The sequence below is a fragment of the Rhamphochromis longiceps genome, linkage group LG7 (assembly GCF_057381845.1).
Source record: "Rhamphochromis longiceps isolate RC_006_pf linkage group LG7, R_longiceps_female_GT1.1, whole genome shotgun sequence".
NCBI lineage: Eukaryota > Metazoa > Chordata > Actinopteri > Cichliformes > Cichlidae > Rhamphochromis > Rhamphochromis longiceps.
The window spans coordinates 43,227,043-43,237,150 of NC_140563.1; positions in this window are offsets into that span (position 1 = coordinate 43,227,043).

Consider the following 10,108-nt stretch of genomic DNA (forward strand, 5'->3'; position numbering starts at 1 on the left):
ACAAGTATAACTCCCCCTTTGATTTAAGCACTCTGCACTCTGGAACCTCTGATGGTAACTGATTCTCTGATCTGAGGGGTCTGAGTTCAAAATAAGGTGGTTGATCAAAGTCTGAGTGTCGAGATATAAAATGGAGTCGTACTATGTAGTGATCAAAAGTGATCAATAAAATTTGAAACTGGATTCTCTGTGAATGGGAAGACACTTCTAATCGCCACAAACGTGGATTAGACGTGGTATTTGTGTGTGTCTGTGAATAGATTCTGTCTGTATGTTGGAGCAACACAACCTCCTGTGCACGTGTATCATACACTGAACAAAAATATAAACGCAACACTTTTGTTTTTGCTCCCATTCCCCATGGGATGGACGTAGAGACCTAAAATTCATTCCAGATACACAATATAACCATCCCTCCCAAACAGTGGTCACAAATCAGTCCAAATGTGTGGTAGTGGGCACATCTGCTATATTGAGATAATCCATCCCACCTCACAGGTGTGCCACATCAGGATGCTGATCTGACATCATGAGTAGTGCACAGGTGTACCTCAGACTGCCCACAACAAAAGGCCACCCTGGAATGTGCAGTTTTTTGCGCTATTGGGGGTCTGGGGACCCAGAACCGGTCAGTATCTGGTGTGACCACCATTTGCCTCATGCAGTGCAACACATCGTCGCATGGAGTCTATCAGATTGTCAATTGTGGCCTGTGGAATGTTGGTCCACTCCACTTCAATGGCTGTGCGAGGTTGTTGGATATTCGTGGGAACTGGTACACGCTGTCGTATACGCCGGTCAAGCACATCCCGAACATGCTCAATGGGTGACATGTCCGGTGAGTATGCTGGCCATGCAAGAACTGGGACATTCTCAGCTGCCATCTGCCCTGAACAATGTGAACCACGATTCATCCGTGAAGCGCACACCTCTCCAACGTGCCAGACGCCATCGAATGTGAGCATTTGCCCACACAAGTCTGTTACGGCGACGAGCTGGAGTCAGGTCAAGACCCCGATGAGGACGACGGGCATGCAGTTGAGCGTCCCTCAGACGGTTTCTGACAGTTTGTGCAGAAATTGTTTGGTTGTGCAAACCAATTGTTCCAGCAGCTGTCTGGGTGGCTGGTCTCAGACGATCTTGGAGGTGAACCTGCTGGATGTGGAGGTCCTGGGCTGGTGTGGTTACACGAGGTCTGCGGTTGTGAGGCCGGTTGGATGTGCTGCCATATTCTCTGAAACGCCTGTGGAGACGGCTTATGGTTGAGAAATGAACATTCAATGCACGGGCGACAGATCTGGTTGACATTCCTGCTGTCAGCATGCCAGTTGCACGCTCCCTCATTGCTTGTGGCATCTGTGGCATTTTGCTGTGAGACAAAACTGCACATTCCAGGGTGGCCTTTTGTTGTGGGCAGTCTGAGGTACACCTGTGCACTACTCATGATGTCAGATCAGCATCCTGATGTGGCACACCTGTGAGGTGGGATGGATTATCTCAATATAGCAGATGTGCCCACTACCACACATTTGGACTGATTTGTGACCACTGTTTGGGAGGGATGGTTATATTGTGTATCTGGAATGAATTTTAGGTCTCTACGTCCATCCCATGGGGAATGGGAGCAGTAACAAAGGTGTTGCGTTTATATTTTTGTTCAGTGTATATGTAGCAATGTAATAATTTCCCCACGAGTCAAATGTAACCTCAAGGGACGAATGAGTGCTCTGTCTACATATAACAGGCAACAAAGAACCAATTTTAAATTGTATTTTTACAAACCAATATCTTTTGTTACAGCAGCCTGTCACAAAAACACATAATCTGCCACCATTTCTTTAGTAAAATCTTTTAAAAATGTCAAAGCTAACACAGTTCGACAGGGATAAAATAGTGGTTTTGCAACAATAAGGTGATTACACAGAGCCATTACCCAAAAACTCAGCATATTTTAGCTTGCTGTGTATTGTGTACTTAAGATACTTGTCCTCCACTTGTCCGCCTGGAAAAGTGGAGGACAGAAGAAGTGTCAGGCCTGAAAAAAGTTGTCATTGTCCAAATATATGTGAACCCAAGTTCTTTTTGTTTTTTGTTTTTTACCTGTTCACTGAAACATATTTCAGTTATAGTCATATAATGGACATGGTTATAATGTGTAGACTCTCGGCTTTCATATGAGAATATCCACATTCAAATTGGATGAAGGGTTTAGGCGTTTCGGCCCCTTAACATGTGCCACCCTCTTTTTAAAGGGACCATAAGTAATTGGACAATTGACTCAAAGGATATTTCATGGGGCAGTTCCTTCATTATGTCATTATCAATTGAGCAGAAAAAAGGGCTTGAGTTGATTTGAGGTGTGGTGCTTGCATTTGGAAGATTTTACTGTGAACAGACAACATGTCAAAGTGGCAAAAACTGCAGTTTGGTACAGCTTGAGAAAACAAGAAAGACAGGAAGCACTGGTGAACTCAATAACACAAAAAGACCTGGATGTCCATGGAAGACAACAGTGGCGGATGATCTCAGAATCATTTCTATGGTGAAGAGGAATGATTTCACAACAGCAAACCAAGTGAATAACACTCTCTTGGTGGTAGGCGTATCGATATCCAAGTCATAAAGAGATTACTGCATGAAAGTAAATACAGAGGATTCACTGCAAGGTGCAAGCCACTCATAAGTCTCAGGAATAGAAAGGAAAATTGGATTTGGAACAGCTCATGATCCAAAGCACATCACATCATCTGTAAAACACGGCGGAGGCAGTGTGATGGCATGCATGGCTGCCAGTGGCACTGGGACATTAGTGTTTAGAGTGTTTAGTGATGACGTCTCACAGGACAGAAGCAGCCGAATGAATTCTGAGGTGTTCAGAGACATACTGTCTGCTCAAATCCAGCTAAATGCAGTCAAATTGATTGAGCAGCGTTCCATAATACAGATGGACAGAGTTTAAGACTTCGGTCTCATTGTAAGCAAAGGGTTTTCAGCCAAGTATTAGAAATTGTCATTTTTATTTTCAGTTATTTAATTTGTCCAATTACTTAAGAGCCCCTGAAATGAAGGGAGTGTATTCAAAAATACTTTAGTTCCTCACATTTTTATGTAATCTTTTTGTTCAGCCCCCTGAATTAAAACTGACAGTCGGGAGTTCAGCTGTATCTGAGTTTCATTTAAAATGGTCATTGGGGCCGCAGCCAGTGGTGTTGGAGATCTTGTCAAAATTGAATTAAACGAAGGTCGAAAAGTATCATCAGATTTGAAGTTGCAAAACCAGCTGCAAAGAAAAAAGCACAAACACTGGAACAGTACCAGTCATGGATTGGACTTCAACATTACTGAAGCAGTGTAGGATCATCTTGACAGAGAACAGAACGAAAGGAAGCCGACATCCAAAGAAGAGCTTTGAATGTCTTCATGAAGCCTGGAGAACTATCCCTGAAGACTTCTTGAAGAAACTACAAAAGAGCTTCACTAAGAGAGTTCGGGCTGTGTAGAAGAATAAAGGTGATCAAACCAAATATGGACTTTCAATCTTGTTAGAATTGTAAAAATATTTTTTGCCTTGTACACTTTGCATTTTTCTAGAAAAATACAAAGACATTTGGGGTGGCACAAGACTTTTGCACAGCACTGTATGAGCAGCAACTACCAACAATCAATTTCAGCTAAGAAAAAGAGCCACGGTGGTGTTCTTGTCTCTATATTGATTGAAACAAACCACTGAACGGCGTGGCTGGTTAGTATGTCACTTACTGCATGAGTGGAATTAGTGAAACAAGTCTGAAAGTTTGTTAGAGCTGCCTTAGCTTACTGAAAACACATCTTCAGTTTGATCTGAATTATCTGATATCAATCAAAAAGGAAAGGTCCCACCACTAAGTACTACAAAGTAATTTCAGAGATTTAAAGTATTTATTTGTCGACATTTATAACAAAGGAATGAAATGCTGTAATTGTCTGTGTGTTATTGGGGATTAGGTGACATTGTTAAACTAATTAAAGCAGAGAAACAAGTAATTCTAAAGGGGTTTTGTTGTGACTCCCTCTCCATTAAGACAGACAGGTGTGCAAAGCTCAACAGCACATTTACCCCCTATCTAAGTCTTTCTCTTCTTCTCTTTATTTGGGGTGCCCAGCTTATAAGGAAAATAAAAAAGATTTCCTGCCCCCAAGCAATAACCTCTATTGACTGCATAAAGTTTACTGTCACAGCAGCATTGCAGCATAAACCTTGAAGACTGTTGATTGCCTCATACCCTCCAGGCAGCTGCTGCGATGGCCCTTGCGACCCAGTGCTCACTTAAACCAGGATGCAGAAATTGTTGGTAAACTCCAGCTCGAATTACTGGGGTGCGAGCGCTGGCTCACCGGTGATTAAATGTTCTGAACCATAATCCATTTAAAGCCATGTCTTTAATCACTAAAATGTAAAACCTATTTTCAAACAGGCAACTAATTACAAAATCACTGATGCTTCTGTTTGTTCTGCTCACATTTAAAGTTTTGCTCCAGCAGCCTGAGCAGAGCGCTGCAGAGCCCTGCAACGCTGTGGCAAGGTGATAATAATCCATTACATTAACTGTGAGTTACAGCTGTGTGCCAGCATGGCAGTGTTTTCAAGTTAGGCACACTTGAGGGATATTTAGCGCAATAACTCAGATGACCTGACGCGATAGCATCTGGAGGACAAAACTTCTTCAGTCGGAGAAACAAAGTGCTCTGCCATCCAAAGTCAGCATGTTCCTGTGCTCTATATGCACCATCACACACATCCTTAGTGCTCCTGCTGATGCAAAATCTCTACAGAGAGCAGTTCAAAACCTCCTCTGACTGCATTAATACTCAGTTCTGCCCCCGTGCAACCAGGGAAACTCTACAGAAACATAACTAGAATAAAGGAAGAGCTGCTTCAAGCCTCCGGCCGTGAAAATGTTTCCTCCCTTCAGAAAAACATGAACAGATGACACCGACACACTTTGCTTTTGATGGTTTGTTTGTTTTTTTCCCTTCTATAGTAATCCCCTCTTATGAGCTTACCTGTTGTCATTTCCCTATTTGGTATTAACTCTGCTTCCTGCTGTAATGCTTAGATTATTAAAGAAGACATGTTACCACTTCACCAGTGTCAAACTATTACAGTAAGCATTGATACTACTGACTGCATTATCTCTTAACTTGTATCCCTGCTCCCTTTATGAAGTCTTAAAATGTATTTCAGAGAAAAATCTACAGCAAGCACTTTTAAGGGGGTAGCTGTAGCTGAGGAGGAAGAGTAGGTCATCTACTAATCCACCAACTAAAGGTTGGTGGTTCAGTTCCTGGCCGCTTTATTCTCCAATGGGTTTATTGGAGCAATAGCAATATTTTCTAAAAACTTGTCCCTTTAGTTCAAGCCCAAAAATGCTGGAAAGATTTTGCATGTGTTCAATCTAACTTTAGCACTCTGCTGTCCAAAGAGGGCTCGGGGGTGTTGTTACGTTTGGTCTACTCAACTGGAACTACTTTGTCCAAGTAGTTGTCCAATTCAGTTCAGTTCAGTTCAAGTCAACTCTATTTATATAGTGCCAAATCACAACAACAGTTGCCCCAAGGCGCTGCATAAGGTAAGGACCCTGCAATAATACAAAGAAAACAGATATACCCAACAATCAGATGACACCTCCGACCCCAATCTCAATACTTACTATTTAGCATATAGACAATTCATATACATATTTTTTTATTGAAATAATAAATGTAAAAATGTAAATACATCTGCCAGAGTAATATGACTCAAAACTTTTTCCTTCCAGCCTCTGCTTCTATTTGGTCGATAGAGGTTTTTAATCACATTTGCATTGCATAATGGAAACAGCAACAATTGTCTCCTAATGAAGTTAAAAAGCTCTTAAATCTTTCTCTGCAAATGAGACTCTTAAAAAAAGGCAAAAATAATCTGTCGATAATCAACTAAATTTAATTAAAATCACGAGTGTCTATTGAACACAAAGTCTTGCAACCCAAATGTTTATGGGTAGAAATAGATTGGAAGGAAATTGCTTCTCTAATAACACCATGTATCCAATTATGTTGCAGACTTTTTTTAATCTAATCATATAAAATCTGTAAGGAGTGGGGTTGGAGGGGGGAGAGTCTCACACAGTTAAGGCAGGAAATGTTTTACAGCAAAAACAGCAATATAAGAAGAGTTCACATAATTTACAGCAAAGTTAATTAAATCCATTCACTGATGAAGTTGATAATATATTTAGCATATTGCAATAGCTAGCAATATATCCATCGATCACTACAGTTAACATTCACAGAGGCTGTGCCATGCTGCAGGGAGTGAAAGTGGAAGGAGACATTTGTTTCTGCCATCAGGCAACAATGAGCTGCAGCATCTCAAGACTGGTGGGGTCATGTGGTACAGACTGACATCACGCTGACATGCTCTGGTAAGAAACAAACCTGAACCCACACTCCACTTTTCTTCTTTTTCTTCTTCTTTTTTTGCTTTAAGGAACTGAAGCCAAACATTTGATGGAAAAAGTCAAAGGAGAACAGCAGTAGGTACTGAAAACTAGCCTTTTTTTTTCCAAACTCAAAGGTTCGTTATTGATTTGAAACTAAACCTTTAGCTGAGTGCAGAAACGTTCAAGTCAGGTTCAAAAAGAGATAGTGGAACAGGTCCAAATGACGGACTGCAGTATGTCAGTGAAGTGTGAGCCTTAAGTCAAGTTACAAGTTCTTCAGTCAAGTCTGAAGTCAAGTGCAACCCCCTTTGTGCAGACATGAACGGTTGCAGGTGAAAAGACATCAACACCACACTTGTTATAAAACATATCGCTAAAATACAAAAGGCAGCTTAACTGCTCTGTCTTCTACACTATTTGGGGAGTCGTGATTTGTGATCACATTCTTTTATACCGGATCTAATCAAATAAAGATTTAATAATATTTACCTGAAGGTGCTCTCACATAATAATATGTGGAAGTGGGAAATAAGTGGGAACATATATCATTTTAAGAAAAATATTTTGAATTTGATGGCAGCAGCAACTCTTGAAAAAACATTGGACTGGGGAAACAAAAGGGTGGAAAGTAGAAAAGTGAAAAACTTCTCTGGCCAAACAATTTTTTTAAATTCTTCTTTTGGGACATTCCTCTCCCAAATGTCCAGCTGCTGGTCCCTTTGGTTCTCAGATGTTTATGGACTTTTGTTAAGAAGAGAGGATCCCAGTGGTGACAGTGGTAAACCTTTAGGCATGTCCCAACAGGTGTAGGCCCCATGACGGACTGGAGACATGACATCTTCCAACTGGCTTGGAGAACACCTTGCTGTCCTCCAAATTTACCTTGTCTCAATTTCTGCTGCTTCATCTAGATGGGAGAGTCAGAATTTGATGTAAACAACATGAAAACATAGATCCATCCTGCCTTGTATCAACAGTTCAAACTGCTGCTGGTGGTGGTGATGTGTAGGGGATATTTTCTTGGCGCACCACAGCCTGCCTGAGCATTGCTGCCAGTCATGTCCACCCCTTTAGACTGCTTTCACCAGTTTCATCTGTACAGTTTATAGAAGACAGACAACAATCAAGGCAGAACCATAGATTTGGCCCATTTCTCAGATGAATAACGAGACTATTTGTTACACGGTTGAATGATCTAGAACTGTTTTCCGTGTAAATAAACTACCATGTAAAAATAAATGCATTGGGGTATGACTGAACTAAAGTCAGTAATAACTGATAAATAATTTAAACTCAATTTTTGGCATTCTATTATTTCTATCAGCAAGTGTCTCGCCTTGATATTGTACAACACACAGGTCAGAATTTCAGCAAGAAGTTCATCTGGCCAATCCAGTGTGTGTGAAAAGACACTTATTTTATTATTTTGGTTCTTTATCTGTCTGCACAGCTGCGCTGCCTTTGATAAGGAAGGCGAGTGATGCCTTATGCAGCATTTTTCAAGGGGTAATTGTACGCTACCACTGAGGAATAGATAAGTATGAGTCAAACAGAGTCTAGTGAGGAAGATTTATGTGAGGGATGAGCCTGTATCCCTTTATTACTAAAGCAGATAGTCTTATAGTACTTCTAAGCACGTATAAAGTTTTGGTAACTCTCAGCTCTTTTGGCCTATATTACAGATGTCAAAAAGAGACAAGAAACAAGTTGCTGATACTATAGACTATTTCCCCCTCATCTTATGCCCTTATTTACTTTATATATTAGCATCTTACTTTCCAAACAAAGAGGTATTGGTTATTCTGTAGCAACAGTCACATTAAATCACAGCAGAGACCAAGTAGAGTTAACCTGTAGTTAACTCTCATTCTGTTAAAAGGCTGCAAAAATCATGAGGACTGGGATGCATAAGGTCTTCTGGACCTCCATTCTTCTCCTTGGTGTCACATTTAGCACTTTTTAACTTGGATAATTAAAGTGTGGACTGTAAGGCGTGATAAGTAGCTGGAATAAAGTGGCAATACGTGTGTCTTGTATGTGGATGTGTCAGGTTTTCTTTTTTTGTTTGTTTGTTTGTTTTTTTAAAACAAATAATATGATTACAAGTAAGTGATAAATTCTGCTTAACCAATAAGACAATCATGAGTCAACAGGGGTTTGTGAACTGCAGAGTGTCTCCACAGCGGAAACGTACTGCTGGTACATCAGAGGAACAGCTCAGTATGAGCAGCTTGGAGACAGATTTAGAGAGGAGAGGCTGAGAAGGTGTGGGCATGTGCAGAGGAGGGCTCGTGGATACATCGGGTAAAGGATATTGAAGACGGAGGAAAAAAGGACCTCCACAGAGAAGACTCATGGGTGTGCTGAAGGAGGACGTGTGGCTCGCCGGTGTGACACAAGAGGATGCTAGGGATAGAGTGAGATGGAGCTAAATCCCTAAAGGGATCAGACAAAAGAAAAAGAACTGCAAGTGCCCATGACTTTATGTAAATAATACACCACAACTGCCATACATGTGAGCCAGTGTTGTGTTCGCTGACTTCTGATCTGCTTTAAATGGTCAAAAATTCATCTTGAAATTCAAATGCAGTATTTTTGATATTTTTATTTCTTTACTTAGTGGTTATAATCTAACCTTGTATAGCCGGAACTGTTTGATAATTGACAGAAAATTAACATTGTTGGAAACTGGAGTGTTCATTGAACCTTTTCACAAATTTACATTATTACAATTTCTTGTTAAAAAATGTGTTGAGCAATTTATTTAGGCTTTTCAGGGGGGAAAATCACACTGATGATGCAGAGGTCTCAAAAAACTGCAAAAACTCATGTATCAAATATGATATACTGGACGTTACAGGATTAAAAACAATTATGATACCCCACATATCCTTATTGTAATAGTGGGATGGATATGAATACTCCCAACTTATACGTATCAAAGTTTGTGAAGGTATTCATTGCATCGCATTTAAACTCAGAGCAATTTTTTAAGGATGTGAGGGTTTGTATTTAACGAAAGTGTTTCAACTTAAACTTTAAAGTATAAAGTATTTTATTTAATAATTTTTTGGTATTATATGTGTTTTTTTTTGGTCTTTACACCTCACCAACAAGTATGAATGACGAACATACAAAACACAAAGCACAAAACTCCAAATACTGGCAGATCAATTGTGATGTCATGGCTGGCAAACTTGTGACTTACTACACTGGCACTCCTCCAGCCTCATAAAGCACTTTGTAGTGAAAAGAGGTCCATTATCTCTGGGCATCAGATCCCACACATGCCATCTTAGAGCATCAAAGAGTGACAGTGGAAAACAGCAAAGCAGTCATGGCTTATGACCCTATGAGCTCATTTTGAGATAGATGCACAGCAAAGGCACAAATCTGAAGCTGTTGCTCTTGGATCAGAATATTATGCTCATTTTTTTTTTTTCAAACATCTGCCATATTTAGAGGACAATGACAAACTTTCAAAAGCCTTCAACCTCACAAAAGGGGCAATACTAAAGTCTTATTATCATGACACATTAGTGCCAATAACCCATCAAAACAAAAACAAACAGGTCAATAAGTCATTTAAATAGCTACTCCAGTCTGCCTGCTCAAACCCCTGTCAATGGTGGCCATAATAACCACAA